The sequence below is a fragment of the Phacochoerus africanus genome, chromosome 4, assembly GCF_016906955.1.
Source record: "Phacochoerus africanus isolate WHEZ1 chromosome 4, ROS_Pafr_v1, whole genome shotgun sequence".
Taxonomy (NCBI): Eukaryota; Metazoa; Chordata; class Mammalia; order Artiodactyla; family Suidae; genus Phacochoerus; species Phacochoerus africanus.
The window spans coordinates 11,276,382-11,293,854 of record NC_062547.1 but is presented as its reverse complement, the minus strand read 5'-3'; the positions used below and the strand labels follow the sequence as shown (position 1 = coordinate 11,293,854).

Genomic DNA, 17,473 nt, shown 5'->3' with positions numbered 1-17,473 from the left:
GGGATCCCACATCACTTTTCATTTACTTGAACACACAAGTCATTTGCTGTCAAATCCAATTATTTTTCATGTTTAAACACACGGCCATGTCTACTGATTTGAGTAGGGGAATTAACTGTGAATGGTAGCTCACATGGAATAGTAACCAAGGATAGTGCCAGCGTGGTAGGGCAAAAATGTCTGACTCTGCCCTAGGACTGCCTCAATTAGTACTTGTTGAGTGAATGCTGAAGGATTGACAACGGTGTGACCATCTGCTAAAGGCCAACTGTCCAACATGTATGGAGCAGAGAAGTGGAGCTGCAATAAATCTGTTTTCAGGCACATCTTCAACTCATAAAAAACAAATGTCACTGTCTTATAAGAGCAACAAAGTAACAGAGAAAATCATCTGAATTTGGAACAAGAGCAAAATAAGGCAAGGTAGTAATTACAGGCAGTGTACCTACTTGGTATAAGTACAGGCATCATATTCATATATTTCTTTTTGCACAATCAAGTGAAAGATAATAATATTAAATGTCACAATCTATGATGTGATTTTTTAGCTTCTTCAATTTTCCACAGCTTAGAAAAGCTGTCAGCCTAAGTACCTTTATGCATGAGCCAAAACTCCTGATGGAAGAGATGAAAGAGTAGCCCAATATTTTTGATTCGGTTGAACTAGAAGAAAAAAATTCCATCACCTCTCTCCTACTCCTCTTCCCATTTCTTTCCTCCAGAATAGCCTGGTTTCTTCCTTTGCTTCTCCCAATTTTCAGTCCTTCATGGCTACAACCCAGAGAAAGGATTCTGACAATTTAATACCTGAATTGCAACTGGAATCTTTTTAACAGTAAATAAATCATTTGTGTTTCTAAATGCAGAGAGGAGAGGCAGCACATTATTTGTCATACAAAGAAAGTTCAATACAAATGCACAAAGGAAAAAAAATACTTAACTAGACTAAGATGTTCTAGACCCAAAGGAACGTCACACTGATATAAAAGTGAAGCCAATCACTTGATACAGCCCTGGTAAAATCTGTATGCCATCAAGTTAAGAGAAAACTTAGCATACAGAGTTGCACGTACAGTTTGGTTAACAATTAAGGGAGGAAATGTATGGCTCTGTGTCAGACAGATTATAAAAGCGCAGGTATTCATAAACATCTCCCTACTGCAGTCCCTCCATCCCCATGTGTACTCAGCTCTACAATGGGATAATCCTTGGATAAGTCAACCACTCGGCTTAGAACCTTGGGGATAGCCTTGATGAAGAAGCAGAGTTGAGAGATTTCTGCTCTACCTTATTCACTTCTCTTGATCCCTCCTGTTCACAGAGGCTCTGACCCTTATGAGGCTTTTGTCATGTCTGGGACAGAAAGACCTATCCCCCAGCCCCCATTTTCTTTGCACCACACACTGAAGGACACTTGATAGCATGTGCTCCTGAATGAGCACAACTTGGACATCAGATTCGATTTTATACCAGGGGTCCTTCTAAAAAAGATTTTATAAATAGAAAAATTGATTTCTCTTTCCATAAAAAAAAATGCATGGATTTCTCCTAAGAAAAAGATACGGAAGTTTCCAGAGAAGGCTAGATGGAGTGAGGAAAAGGAAAGGAACAGTGCAGAAAGGGCTGCCATGGATAAAAGGGAGTCTGGGGAGAAAATTTCCTTTAGGAAGTTTAACTGTGTGTTCTCTCATGACATCTGTAGCCCTCTTCCCTCTGACATGTTGAAGACTTTTCAAGAGTCTTAAAGATTTGCATTATTTTCAGAGTTCCCGTTGAAGCTCAGCAGGTTAAGAAACCAACATAGTCTCTGTGAGGACGCAGGTTCCACCCCTGACCTCACTCAGTGGGCTAAGGAGCCATATATAAGGATGTCATGGAGATTCTAGCCCCAATTCCTCCCTCTTACCTCTACTGTGTTTCCGTTTCACACTTGGGCTGATTCCCCTACAGTTAGCAAAAATGTCTACATCAGGTATATGCTTGGCATCTGCATACTACGCCATAGTTTGGAAGAGTAGTGTTTGTCTTAAATTTTAAAACGATTCTGATTGGACCATGTCCATCCTGAACCAGTAACTGCAGTGGGTATGGGGGATGAAAGGCACTAATTGGCTTATCTTGGAAACACAGCACAAAAAAGGGGTTCAGTCAGTTCCTCCAAAGAACAGTGGCTCTCCAATCAGAAGTCAGAGACCGTTGGGAAGAGGCAAGTGGAGATGAATTGTATGTAAGGGGATAGCAAGTGTGTGCTGCAGTCTGCCCCTGGGCTTCCCCATGTATAAGTACATTTTTCTTCTTTTATTTATTTATTTTTTTACCATTTCTTGGGCCTGGGATCCAAGCCGAGTCTGCAACCTACACCACAGCTCACGGCAATGCTGGATTAACCCACTGAGCAAGACCAGGGATGGAACCCACAACCTCATGGTTCCTAGTTGGATTCGTTAACCACTGAGCCACGACGAAAACTCCAGTACATTTTTCTTCTGATACAAACTTCCAACAAGGATAACAGCTCCATGATGCGCTTTCAGCTTTTCTCAAAAGGAAGTCAAGCCAAAGTCTCATCCTGCGTATGTGTATTAAGGCAGTTTGTGTGACATATGTTTTTTTGGTCAGACAGTTCAGCTCTTCCCAGTCCTGTTCCCCAGTCCAAAGGCTTGAAAACCAGGAGCACGCATGTCCAAGAGCAGAAGAAGCTGGCTGTCCAACCTCAAGCAGAGCGAGTGAATTCCCTCCTCCTCTGCCTTTTTGTTCTATTCAGGCTCTCAGTGGAGTGAGAGGCGCCCACTCTCACTGGTGAGGACCACCTTCTTTACTCAGTCTGCCAATTCCAATCCAAATGTTCATCTCACCCTCACAGAGACACCCAGAAATAATCTTTTACCACCTATCTGGGCATCCCTTAGCCCAGTCAAGGCACATGGAGGTTCCCAGGATAGGCGCCTAATCGGAGCTACCACTGCTGGCCTCTGCCACAGCCACAGCAAAGCCACATCCGAGTCACATCTGCGATCTACACCACAGCTCACGGCAACGCTGGGTCCTTAACCCACTGAGTGAGGCCAGGGATCGAACCTGCATCCTCATGGATCCTAGTCGGATTTGTTAACCGCTGAGTCACGATGGGAACTCCAAGGGTCATATAAAATTAACCATCACAGGGACTTATGTAAAGTTTAGAAATTTGGTGGCCATCCCAGATACCAAGTCACTTTTGAGGCACTTTTATCCCACTCTTTGTGTTTAAAGCCTTTTGATGTCTGTTTCCTCTCTAGTTTCCGTGTTCCTGGCACCCACATGCTGCATCCAGTGTGAAGTCTCTCTGACTGATACGGTACTTTGCCACAGTAGCTGTGGCACTTTCTCTTGCAATGGACTCATCCAGGCCTATAAAACCAGCCCCCCAGCTGCAGTATTCTCCTTGTCCTCACTGTAATTTCAGCCAAAGAATTCCTCTGAAAGAAATCCTGAACCAAAGCTTCTATCTGTTTCTGTGAATCCAGAGACCCCAGGAGGCTAAGGATGGCCAGTCCCTCTGGCCATGTGCTCTGCTCTACAAACTAGTATTTCCTCAGTTTTTAAATCCCTATTCCTTTAGTGTGGTGCTTTACACTAAAATACCAAGGTACGTCAAAGGAGCAGAAATGGTTCTTTTCTCTGTAGTATTTTTTCTACTCTATTCATATATGACTCTAATATTCGATTTCCTTCTATAGTTTTCCTACTTTCTGGAAGGCTCAGTTGAGCTACTGGCAATTCTTCTGCTTCTTAAATGGATCCATTTCCTTATCTGTTGATATAAGATTGATGCTGCTAACTGATTAGAGTATATCATTTTTTCTTTTTCTTTGCTTTCTGAACTGGACATTTTTGTCTTCCTAATATACCCCCTACGGTGAGTCTTCAAGACACTTAGTGTTTCAGAAGTATCCACCATTCAAGTGAGGTTTGTCTAGTTCACCTTCCAGTGTTACATGATCCACCTAAGGGCTGTAATTCCATTTCATCAACTTCTAGCCAAGATTGGACTCGATAAATTGTTGATTTGAAGCCACCCAAAGAAGGCTACAAAAGAGACCTTGGTCTCCCCAAATGTCAATTTTTTATTTATTTTTACCAAGTTTCTAGTTTCTGGACATAGATTTGGGGGGGAGGAGTTAGTGTAACCGAGCAGGATCCTATGGAGCCTTCCTGCAGCAGAACCTTCCCCATATCCTCTGCTTTAGCTCTTCTCTCAAGAGCCTGGATAACAGTATCTGCTGCATGTTTCCTGCGTTGTTTTACGCATGTTTCCTGCGTTGCTAAAACATCACCAAATGGGAGAAATTAACTACTTAATGACCACGGGCATGTAGCCCCCAGACCTACTGGCACCTAAGGATTGATAATACATTAACCCCTTGACACCCTGTGTTACCTCACCATCAACCAGAGAATTGTGCAGGAGCTGATTACTCACCCTGCGCCCTTCACCTCTGCCCTGGCTTTTAAAATGCTTTGCAATTTTGATTTGGGGAGTTCAGGATATCTGGGGGGGGAGGTCATAAGCCGCCCACCTCCTCGCATGGGCTACAATAAACCTTTCTCTGCTCCAAACTCTGATGTTTCAGTTTATTTGGCCTCACGGTGCATCTGGCACATGAACCTGCACTAACATGAGGAGAGAACTAAATAACACTGCTTGTGTTATTTAAATAACACAACTAAACAAACCTCTCATCCCATGTTTAGAACAACTTGGAAAATAAGACAGAGCAAATACTCAAGTGAAAAACCAAATATCACTCAATTCCTGAGAAGCGGAAAGAAAAGCATTCCTTCAGTTTGAGGCTAAATAGAATTAAACAGTTGTACCCAAACAGTCACTGGTAAAGCTGAGCCACCCTCAGGATCCTCCTCTAAAAGAAGCCTCATCCAAACTCCAGAAAGGGGGAGCTGCACTTTCCTAAAGGCAGCCTGGCTCTGAAAAAAAGGAGAAACTCAGAGGGGCTGAGCTGTACAAGCCCAACTCCTGGTTCCAAACTTTGGTTGTGTACCTAAAGAGCAGCAGGTGAAAGAAGAGAAAGAAGCTGCGTTCCTCTATGGGAAATTCTGCCACTGGCGATGTGAGGCCAGAGAGAGGATGTTCCACCTATCCATGGATACTTCTAGGAGGGAGGAGAGGGAAAGAGACAGTGTAACAGGGAAGAACAATTCTGACTCCCTATTAGGTCTGATCCTTTTCACTTGAACCTTGGTGCTCTCTTGTCTGTGCTTAGGCATGCGGGTTCTGCACCTTTTGTAAAAGAATGTTGCCCATAGCCTGAAATATAGATAGGCTATTCTCAGGACCTTTAGGAGTCCATTCATATAGAAATAAAAAGTTGCTGGACAGGAGTTCCCGCTGTGGCAAAGTGGGTTAAGAATCCGACTGCAGTGGCTCAGGTCACCGTGGAAGTGCTGGTTTGATCTCTGGCCCAGTAGGGTGGTTTAAAGGATCTGGTGTTGCTGCAGCTGGGTGTAGGTCATAGCTGTGGCTTGGATTCAGTCCCTGGCCCAGGGACTTCCATACGCTGTGGGTGCAGTCACAAAGAGGAAAATAAATTACAGAACAGAGAATAACGTTTGATCTGCTGGAGGCTTACAGGAACATTGTGACCTGACCTACGTGGACAGCTGCAAGGATTCCAACACCAAGAAGTCTGCAACAATTAACCAACTGACCACGCCCTCTCCTCACCTTGCCTTTATGTGTGCGTGAGTGTGCTTCCATCTTTTTCTTTTTCTTTTTTGCCATGTCATTCTGCGGCTTGATGTGGGATCTTAGTTCTCAGACTAGGGATTAAACCCTGACTGCGCAATGAAACATCCTCATAATCACTCCACCAGGAACTCTCTCCTTTATCTTGCCTTTAAAAGTGCTTTGCTGAAACCCTTTTGAGGAGTATGGGGTTTGGGGAGCACGAGTCACCCATCTGCGTGGCTTGGCAAAAAACCTTTCTCTGCTCCAAACTCCTGACTTTTCAGTTTGTTTGGGCTCTTTGTGCCCATGGTTGGTGCCTGAACTTGCATTCAGTAACCATAGGAGAAGCCTTAGGGCTGTCTGCAACATCTTACCTCTGAGCGGGAGGAAGGGCAAATCTAAATAAATACATAAAATAAACCATGAAAATGCTTGAACCTCTAGGGAGAGTATGTAGATAGCAATTTTATTCATTTCTATACTTGTATCTATGTTTTCAAAGTTTCTCAATGAAAGTATAAATGTTAGCAAGTCTTCTCAAACGTTTATCATCCGACCATTAAAGAGAGACACTTTCAGGAGTTCCCGTCGTGGCGCAGTGGTTAACGAATCCGACTAGAAACCATGAGGTTGCGGGTTCGGTCCCTGCCCTTGCTCAGTGGGTTAAGGATCCGGCGCTGCCGTGAGCTGTGGTGTAGGTTGCAGACGAGGCTCGGATCCTGCGTTGCTGTGGCTCTGGCGTAGGCCGGTGGCTCCAGCCCCGATTCAACCCCTAGCCTGGGAACCTCCATATGCTGTGGGAGCGGCCCAAGAAATAGCAACAACAACAACAACAACAACAAAGACAAAAGACAAAAGACAAAAAAAAAGAGACACTTTCAGAAGCAACCTTGGGAAAATAAAAGAAATACAAAGGAAAACACAGGTCTCCTGGAGCAGGGCAGGCAGCTGAACTACGGGAAATGGTAGGCACGGGCCAACAGTTGGAAACTCAGGGATCTGGGTGCAAAAGCCCAGGGTTAGGAGCTGCGGGCGGACTGCATCCCAAGGCTTTGACCCAGGTGCTAAGCCAAGCCAGTGCTGGAAGAGCGCAGAGCACCCTGCTGCTGAATAACGAGGGATCTCTGTTGAACCACTCCACTTACAGGGATGTGGACGCCGGGTCACTGTGGCCATTGCCAGGAACACCTGGGCAGCCTGTGGCTGGAACAGGAAACCAAGTGTTTAATGAACACAATCTCAAGTTCATCTTCATAGACCGCCTGGAGGGCCGTGCAGCCATCACTTGACGGAATAAGCACTCCTCCCATGTATGCCATCGGCACTGTTGCCTTTGGAATGCTCAAGGCCAAGGCCCAAGCCTTGGTGCAGTACCCGCAGGAGCCTCTCATCCAAATAGCAGCATCGTCCAAAAAGAGAGATGACCATTTAGAGGGGCAGGGCCTCCTGGGGAAAACTTTCTGAGCTGTGGGAGGAGGGTGGTGAAGCAGGAGATTAGACAGTCCCAGGCTAAGCAGTTGTAATCTGTTCCCTGTGGACAGATAACTTCAAGACAAAAGCTGCATCCTGCTTGGATAAAAGATAGAGACCATCTCTTTCTCTTTCTGGAGGTCAAGGAGACCTCCAGAAATACACACTCGCAGAAAGGTTCCTCAGGGTCAGAGAAAGGAGGGGCTCCCGATCACAGTCCTTCCTGTCAACTTCTCAGAGACGCTTGTGCTAAAAACACATCCCGAGGGCAGGACCCCAGTCAGGCCAAAGTCAGATGAAGCAAGATGACTGGCCAGAGGAATCCCGGAAGGACTTCCCCCATAGGATGATTTAAAGGACCCCCAAAGCACACGTAGCTCTCTTCCTCCTTTCCTCTCTTCTCTGTGTCTCTGTGTGGGCACCTGTGTCCCACCCTGCGGATCAGACGCCTAAGCGCTTTCCCTCCAGAAGCCTTTCCATCTATTTCCTCAAACACACAGAAGACTCATCTCGAGCAAGTTCCTCACATTTCAGTGTCTTCCTCTCTTTGTCTGCAAATTAGGGAGAGTTAGACTTATGACAGCACTCCACACTAATGGGATGAGAAAATATGTATCAAAGACTTAGAACACTGCGAATAGGCACTTCATCAGTCCTGACGCGTCTCCTTTTCTTCCTCTTCCTCTGTCTTTCCCAGCCTTGCTTTCCTAGACTCTAAAGCTAGTTCCCCCTTCTACAGTCTGATTCCTTTATTTTCTCCAAAGAACCCAACCATCTCTTCCACCTCCTACCCCCGACCTCCGCCATGAGGCCCACCCAAGTGACTTTCTGGTACCACTTCTGCTAGACCAAGCCGAAAGGAAAGCCGTGCACGGCAGAACACATGTGTCTTAGTTCTTTATATATTAGATAGTGATAAATGGTCTACCTGCTTTCCGGCAGTTGCATGTACACGCACATTCACACACACATTCTCACACACACACATACACACAGTACCCCCACAAATGAGAGTGCAGGTGGAACAATACCGAAATCTAACAGGCTCCACCCCTTCACTTTTGCAGCCTGGAGGGACGGGTATATACATATATATATTTACAATTGCCCAGCAGATGGCAGCAAAGGAAGGACAGTTTTCTCTCATCCAGCCTCAGAAGGCACAGTGAAGGCTAGTGGCTAAGTGGTCCATCTGGAGGTAATGGGATTATGAGACTAAATAGGGAGGACACTGTGCTTAGTTTCATCTGGTCCCAAAGACAATAGATGACACAGTGTCATGCCAAGAACAGGGCAGCGGGAGGAATCTGTCCCAGGAACAGACCATTTTTAGATTAGAATTTAGACCAGAAAAAGCCTTTTTTTTTGGGGGGGGCAGGAGGAGTATTTTATTATTGATACTATTTAGAAGTGCTCACACATAGGTGAGACAGGACAGATGGCAATTTTGTTATTGCTACAAAAGTTTCTCTAGAAAATGCTTCTCCTTACTGCCTGTACCTGGAGGGGCCACTTCCATGACCACATTCTTTTATTTTATTTATTAAAGTACAGTTGATTTACAAGCTGTGCCAATTTCTGCTGTATAGAATTCACACACACATACACGCACACACACACACACATATATATATTCTTTTTAATATTATTTTCCATCATTGGATATAGTTCCCTGGGCTATACAGTAAGACCTTGTTGTTTCTCCATTCTAAATGTAATAGTTTGCATCTACTAACCCCAAACTCTCAGTCTATCCTGCTCCCTCCCCACCCTCCCCCTTGGCAACCACAATTATGTTCTCTATGTCTGTATGTTTCTGTTTAGCAGATAGGTTCATTTGTGCCATATTTGAGATTCCATGTATAAGTGATATCATATGGTATTTGTTCTTCTCTTTCTGAATTACTTCACTTAGCATGAGAATCTCTAGTTGCATCCACGTTGATGTAAACGGCATTATTTCCCCCTTTTTTATAGCTGAGTAGTATCCTGTTGTGTAAATGCACCACATCTTTGTAATCCATTCCTCTGCTGATGGATGTTTAGGTTATGTCCATGTCTTGGCTATTGCAAATAATGCTGCAATGAACATATCTTTTTGAATTATAGTTTTGTCTGCATATATGTCCAGGAGTGGGATTTCTGGATCATATGGTAGTTCTGTATTTAGTTTTCTGAGGACCCTCCATACTGTTTTCCACAGTGGTTGTACCAACTTACAATTCCACCAACAGTGTAGGAGGGTCCCCTTTCGACACATCCTCTCCAGCATGCGCTATCTGTAGACGTACTAATGATGGCCATTCTGACCCCACCATCACATTCTTGATTCACCACGGAGTTGATAATTACTCCCAATTTACAACATGAGATGCATTCACCCAAGAAAAAAACTGCAAAAGGGATCACCAATAAGTTTTCTCAACCAGCCTCTAAAAAAAGATTTCAAGATTGAGAAGGAACTAAGAGAATTTCATTAGAAACAGAATATCGTTGGAAAACTTTACTGGAGAATTCCATTGGAGCAAAATTATTGGAGTTCTGTGGGGTTTTTCCCCTCCTTACACTCTAGGAGAAGGAACTCCTCCCTCATCGCTAAGCTCAGAAAGAGAGGCTGCAGGGGGAACCACGTGGGAACTTAGTATAGAACTTTCACCATAGACTCAAGTGTAGCATGCTCGAAGGAACCAAAAGAGGCTAAGGCTGGGGCTTCTGATGGATGGCCAGGGTGTTTGCGTATTGCTGCATAACAAATCACTACAAACTCAGAGATATGAAACAGGCCACTTCATTGACTCTCTCACAGTTTCCATGGGTCAAGACCCTGGGCATGGCTTGACCGGGTTCTGCACTTCCAGGTCTCACAGGGCTGTAGCCAAGGCATTAGCAGGGTTTTGGTCTCAACTGAGGCTGGACTGGGGAAGGGTCCACTCTCAGGCTTCCAGTGTTGTTGACAGAATCCACTTCCTTGCAGCTGTAGGACCAAGGACCCCCATTTTCCTGCTGGATGTTGGCTGGAGGCCTGTGTAGACTGTTGCCTAAGGCCAGTCTTAATTCCTAAATGCTAGGGTTCCTTGCCACATGCAAGTCCCTCACCTGGCTGCTGCCTTCCTCAAGGCCAGTCAGGGAGTGAAAGCGACACTAGGAAGACAAATGCTGACAATCTTTAGCAACGTAATCATGTAATCCCATGTATTTATGACATCCTGTCCCCTTGGCCATATTCTTTTTATTCTAAGCAAGTCACAGGTCTGGCTCCCTGTAGCTAAGGAGGAAGCAATTACAAGAGGGCATGAACAGGAGGGGGCAGGAGTCATCAGAGCCATGCCACAGTCCATCTGCCACAACCAAGCAGGAAAAGCAGGTTGTATTGGGATGACCTCCTTCTACATGCAAGCCGTGGGAAAGAGACTCCACCCGGGTGGTATTAGAGCCTGCTGCAAAAGGACATCAGAGGAAGCAAGGAGACCTCGAAGAGAAGGAAGCTGGAGATTCCTGATGGACACTCAAGGGTGGGATGTAGGAGGAGTTTTAAGCAAGTAGCTGAGTAAGTGCATTAAAATTCTGAGGGAATCCTGGTGGTGGAGCCTCAGAGCATTCAATCCCAATAGCCCAACATTAAGCTGGGAAGGCACCAGACAAGGGTGGTGTTTCCTGGCCCTCAGCTCTCCTCATTCCTACCCTGGATCAGGTATTCCTCTTAGCAAGCTAGGGACGATGGTTAAGAGGGAAAACGAGAGTACTCTCTCCTTTCCAGGCGTCTAAAGCAGAGCCAGACTGAGGGAGGGAAGATGTTTTCTCTGTAAGTAACTGAGTCTTTCTTCTTGGGTAACACTGAGGTAACTGGAAAAGTCCCCACTTGCTGACAATAACTCAGCTTAGATTTTTTTTTTTTATTAGAGGAGAGCTGATTTACAGCATCGTGCCAGTTTCTGCTGTACAGCATAGTTAGTGACCCAGACACACTTATACATTTTTTTCTCATACCATCTTCCATCATGTTCTACCCCAAGAGATTGGATAGAGTTCCCTGTACTGTACACTAGGATCTCACTGCTTATCCATTCTAAATGTAATAGTTTGCATCTACCAACCCCAAACTCCCCATCCATCCCTCTCCCTCCCCCCTCCCCCTGGCAACCACAAGTGTGCTCTCCAGGTCTGCTCATCTGTTCCTGTTTTGTAGATGGCGACATTTGTGCCGTATTTTAGATTCCACATGTAACCGATAACATATAAACAGGAAGCTGAGGAGAACTACCCCACTAAGGACATGGGAAGAATAGTTGTGGGGAAAGAATAAGTTTGTTTTCTTTGGATTCTGTGAGTCCCACCTATTCAAACGTGACATACAAAACGTTTGAAAACCCCAATAGGAGGAAAAGTGTAAGATTATTTTTCTGTTCTCCATATGGCACATAGTCATGCTTTAGGAATGGAACTATTAAATCCTTTAACACTATGTGATGCTCCTTAAAATAAACTGATGGAGTTCCCATGGTGGTTCAGCAGAAATGAACCAAACTAGTATCCATGAGGATGCGGATTCAATCCCCAGCCTTGCTCAGTGGGTTAAGGATCCGGCGTTGCTGTGGCTGTGGTGTAGGGCAGCTACTACAGCTCTGATTTGACCCTTAGCCTGGGAACCTCCATATGCCATGGGTGCGGCCCTAAAAAGACAAAAACAAAACAAAACAAAAACAAAAACAAAAAAACCCAAAAAAACCAAAACACAGATTCTTCAAGTGTTCTATTCAGAAGAGGGGCACGATCCCCAAATTCCACACTTACAGAACCATAACTATAAACCAGCTGTAATCCTATTTTAACTAATCCATTTTTCTCTTTAAATAAAAACATTTCAAAATTAAACAAATGCCATCACTGTGCATTTATATGCATTATTATTTGTTACAGCAAATGGTAACTGCAAATAAATGTGATTTAAGTGAAAAAAATCATTACATTTTAAATAAATATCTGTAACCATAAACCTAGCTGACAAGCGACAAAAACTGATGTAGTTATAACTGATTAGGGACAAAGTGATTTTGAATGAATACCACTTAAAATGAAGATGACAGGAGTTCCAGTCGTGGCACAGTGGTTAACGAATCCAACTAGGAACCATGAGGTTGTGGGATCAATCCCTGGCCTTGCTCAGTGGGTTGAGGATCCAGCGATGCCGTGAACTGTGGTGTACATTGCAGACACAGATCGGATCCCACGTTGCTGTGGCTCTGGCGTAGGCCGGCGGCTACAGCTCCCATTAGACCCCTAGCCTATGCTCCACCATATGCTGCAGGAGCGGCCCAAGAAATGGCAAAAAGACAAAAAAAAAAAAAGAAAAAAAAAGAAAAAAAATGAAGATGACCATTTCATAACACTATCTCATTTAAAATTTAACCAATGTTAAGAATCTCAAATCACATGTATATGGAATCAGAAGGTTCATAAGTTTTCTAATCCCATTATCAGTGAGATTTGACATATGTCAAAAAGTACAATAAAAATCACTACAGGGTACTCTAAATAAATAAATTGATCAATCAATCAATCAATCAAGCTGTGTGTTGAAATATGTGCCCAATCCCAGAAAGGAAATTCATTATTCACTGAGGGGAAAGTCAGGGGTTTGCCAGCTGGTGAGAAGGACGCTTAGTATTGGTTATACAAACTGAAGGCTAGAAAACTAAAACCCTGGGTGGGAAAAGATAAGTTGTTCAAAACAAGTCCTCTTGTTTACAGGTGATAATCATGTATCAGCTTCAGGGGATCGAATCCGTTGTAATGACACACAACGCTCAGGTTGGATTTATTTCCTAGAGATATTTAGTTGCCAAATTATAGAAAAAAATTGAACGCATTTTGGTGTTTTTGTTTTTGTTTTGCTTTTTAGGGCTGCACCCATGGCACATGGAAGTTCCCAGGCTAGGGGTCAAATTGGAGCTACAGCTGCCAGCCTACACCACAGCAATGTGAGATCCCTGACCCACTGAACGAGGCCAGGGGTCAAACCCACATGGACACTAGTCAGATTTGTTTCCACTTCACAATGGGAATTCCTGGCTTTTAAAAATATCATTAAAATTTGATCTAATTAGGTGTTGTGTACCTAAAAGTGAAACATAAAATTCTTTTAAATGTATTTTAATAATATCTTTAAAATGATAATATCCGTAAAATAGTCCCATATCCATTCATTGCTACTATCTGATTTAAGAAAATGCTTAGGAAGACTTTTGGTAAGTCTTATTAAGTCTTTAATGTGTTATTTCGTAAGTTTTCAAATATTTTTCGCTAAACCTTCAAAGGCAGTGATTTTCTCAGTTTTGTTCATTGATGCACCCTGTCTTATTCAGCTCAGGCTGCTGTAACAAAATACCACAGACAGTATAGTTTAACCACAGATGTGTATTTCTCATACTTCTGGATGCTGTGAGGTCCAAGGTCAAAGTGCCAGCAGACTTGGTGTCTGGTGAGGGCTCTCTTCCTGGTTTGCACATGGCCACTTTCTTGTTGTGTCCTCATATGGCAGAAAAAGAGGGAGCTCTAGTCTCTTTCTCTGTTTATAAGGACACTAATTACATCATGAGGACCCATTTTCATCTAAACCTGATTGCCTCCCAAAGCCCTACCTCCTAATACTATCGACATATTAATTTGGGGGAGCACAAACATTCAGTCCATAATACATCCCCTTAGAATACAGCCTAGCAAAGAAAACTAGGCACTCAAAAAACTGGTTGAGGAGTTCCCTTGTGGTATAGCGAGCTAAGGATCTGGCATTGTCACTGCAATGGCTCAGGTTGCTGGTGTGGTGCAGATTCGATCCTTGGCCTGGAAACTTCCATGTGCCTCAGGCACAGCCAAAAACATTCATTATGAGTTTCCATTGTGGCTCAGCAGGTTACAAACCCAACTAGTATCCATGAGGATGTGGGTTCAATCCCTGGCCCTGCTCAGTGGGTTAAGGATGTGGCATTGCCTTGAGCTCTGGTGCAGGTCGCAGATGCAGCTCGGATCTGGAGTTGTCATGCCTGTGGTGTAGGCTGGCAGCTACAGTTCTGATTTGACCCCTGGCCTGGGAACTTCCATATGCCATGCTTGTGGCTATAAAAAGAAAAAGAATAATAAATAAATTAATTAAAAAGATAAATAAAAATTAAAAAAAAACTGGTTGAATGACAAGTGAGGTCCGTTATTTTTCCATCTGGATTTTTTTTTGAAGGATTACACTTCTTCAGGAAGGAGATATTTCTGAAAAGTTCCATGAGGCCTGACAGAGCTGCTGAGAATGATGTGAAAAGAGACCCCGCCTTACCCAGTCTCCTCACCATGCCATACTTATGCCTGGCCTCAAGCTGTGCCAAAGATCCAGGTGTTCAGCCCCATCACTGTGCTAGACAAGCCCATTCATTACCACTGAATGGTCAGTCCCAATAGCTGCATCTTACCCAGGCGTCAAGGGGACTCCCACATAACCACTTGGAAGGAAGGGTTTCACACCAGGGCTGGGTTCAACTTTCCAAGTCAAGAGGGATCAGGAAAGCAAGTTCCCAGAAGTGACTGCATAGCAGCCTAGTGAAGCCATGGCCCCTTATGTCGGATTCCTGGATTCAAATTTAGACTCCACTAATACCTGGTGCATGACCCGAGGTAAGTTTAACCCCTGTGACTTAAGTCATTGGTCAGAACACAGAAACCTCCCAAGTTATCTTCACAGAGAGTACTTGCTATAATGGTGCATTAAAGAACTGAAAAGGTATGAAGAAATCACTGAAGTATCACAGAGATAAAAACTGCATGAATCAGCCACCAGCCTGGTCACTACCATGCTTGAGTAACCTCTGGGCTTAGCTTCGCCACCTGCAAAACGTGAGGCTGGGAAAAAAGACCTTTAATCTTTCATTCTGCCGTCGTGATGTAAGAGTCTGAAAAAATAGGGGGAAAAAAACCCATGAGTTGATATGTTGGTCTTAACCCCCCCTAACTTATCCTTTGGTAATCATACATTTGGTTTCAAAATCTTTGAGTCTGTTTCTGTTTTGTAAGTTCTTGTGCATCATTTTTATTAGATTCCACATAATCTACTCAATACTGTATAATAATCTCCATAGGAAAAGAATCTGAAAAGGGATGGATATCTATATATGTATAACTGATTTATTTTGCTGTACACCTGAAACTAACACAACTTTGCGAGTCACCTATACGCCAACGAAATTAAAAACAAAAAACAAAACCACCCATGAGTGGAGTCCATAACCAAATTCAAACACCAACGAAGTCAGCACACAGTGTTCTGAGGAGTTGTTTCTGGACAGTAGGACCCCACATTCCCCATTTCTACAGAGAAAAAAAAAACAAAAACAAAAATAAAAACAACACTCAGTCACCTCCGTTCAAGGTCACTAGAGATCTGAGATGCACATCCACTTTTACTGGCCTCACTGTCAGCTGGGGGAGGGGCAGGCATTGGCAAATCCCCAGACTCCACCCTCAACGCAAGCTGAGTGCCAGGAGTCGCCTGCCAGTGCAGAGCACCAGGAAACTTGAAAGGGCTGTGCAATCAATCCACAAGAGGATGAAGTGAGAGTAAATGTAAAACATTTCCACAGATAAAACAGAGACCAATCTAGAGCGAAAATACTCTTTTCTGTAAAGGGGATGGGAGACGATGTTGGGTGAGGGATGCAGATATTTTTCTGAATGTTAATACATGTCAGACTCTACGCTGGGCACTTTACATAAGACTCATATACACAACGTTATGGATGACTTAATCCTCAGAAAAATTCAGACGACCTTTTTATTATCATTTCATATATGAGGAAATTGACTGGAGGTTTCAATGATTTTCCCACAAATTCCTTCTCAGACTCAGAAGGAAATCCCGGATGACCAAGATTCTTCTTGGGCACTTTTTTGAAAGCAGGTCCCAGACCCAGAGGAAGGTCTGGACCATAAGGGTTTTCTTAAGTAAAGAGGACGTTGGTCATGGGGATGGAGATGATGACAAAATGACAGGCTGTTGCCATGGTGTCAGTGCAGAACTACTGCCCAGGAGACTTGTCCTGCGTCTTCACTGACTTGACCTTGAACCATGGTTTGCTGCTTCAGCAATATTGCCTCATTTGGAGGAGGGACGGATTGGACTACAATTCTCCCCAAGGATTTCATGAGTTTCCTAAACCGCCCGAGCTGAGGCTTGTTCCTCTCTCAAAGGGCCATCCCGGCCAGCCCTCAAGAAACTGAAAAAGTATGGAGTATGTCCTGCAGTCAGCTGTTGCCACAGGCTGCACATCCCAGAGCCATCCTAACGCCTCCCCTTCTGTTCCCCAAGCAGCTTTAAAAGGACAGGCAAGTGGTAACCATGTCCCCCAGCAATGTGCACCTCCCAGAATAAGAGCTTGTTTGCAGCCTGAGGGTTCTGTCTCCGACTGACTCCAATCCCACTGACTTCCTTCCCTAGATGTGCCTGGACTTCCCTGAACTTGAGGTCAGGAAGCTGTGAAGAAGCCACACAATGAAAAGATGCCCAAAGAAAGTAACAACTGGGCAACGAGTCCCCACAGGTGGCTTTCCCTTAATGGGAAAATGTATAAATTCTCCCAAATTCAAAAAAATTTAAATTATAGTTCATTTACAATGATTCTCCAATTTCTTCTGTACAGCAAAGTGACCTATTCTTTTTTTTTAATTTTTAAAAATTTTTTTAAATTTTTATTTTATTTTTTTTTTGGTTGTTGTTGCTGCTGTTGTTATTGTTGTTGCTATTTCTTGGGCCGCTCCCGCGGCATATGGAGGTTCCCAGGCTAGGGGTTGAATCGGAGCTGTAGCCACCAGCCTATGCCAGAGCCACAGCCAACGCGGGATCCGAGCCGCGTCTGCAACCTACACCACAGCTCATGGCAACGCCGGATCATTAAGCCACTGAGCAAGGGCAGGGACCGAACCCGCAACCTCCTAGTCGGATTCGTTAACCACTGCGCCACAACGGGAACTCCCTCTTTTTTTTTTTTCATACCATTTTCCATCATGTTCTAACCCAAGAGATTGGACAGTTCCGAATTCAAAATTAACGTCATTATTTTCACAAGTTACGGAGTGCCTACTTTCTGTAAACGCTTGCATCTTTCCCTCTAACATCCTTTCCGTTCCAACAGTCATAAAGTGGAATTATTGCTGTCTACCCCCATCTAGTAGATACAAAAACTCAGGCTAAGAGGAACCAGTTGCCTAGGTGACTTAGCCATGGGAATAGGGGAAATGAAT

At 44.0% G+C, this 17,473-nt stretch overlaps 1 protein-coding gene and 1 pseudogene across 5 annotated transcripts in view; one reads left to right on the top strand and one right to left on the bottom strand.

Annotated features, from left to right (window-relative positions):
• The window catches only part of LOC125125119 (membrane-spanning 4-domains subfamily A member 4A-like), a 142,456-nt gene that overhangs the window by 33,308 nt on the left and 91,675 nt on the right, over nt 1-17,473 (bottom strand). The window lies entirely within an intron of this gene.
• On the top strand, nt 6,688-7,189 carry LOC125126551 (ragulator complex protein LAMTOR2-like; annotated as a pseudogene).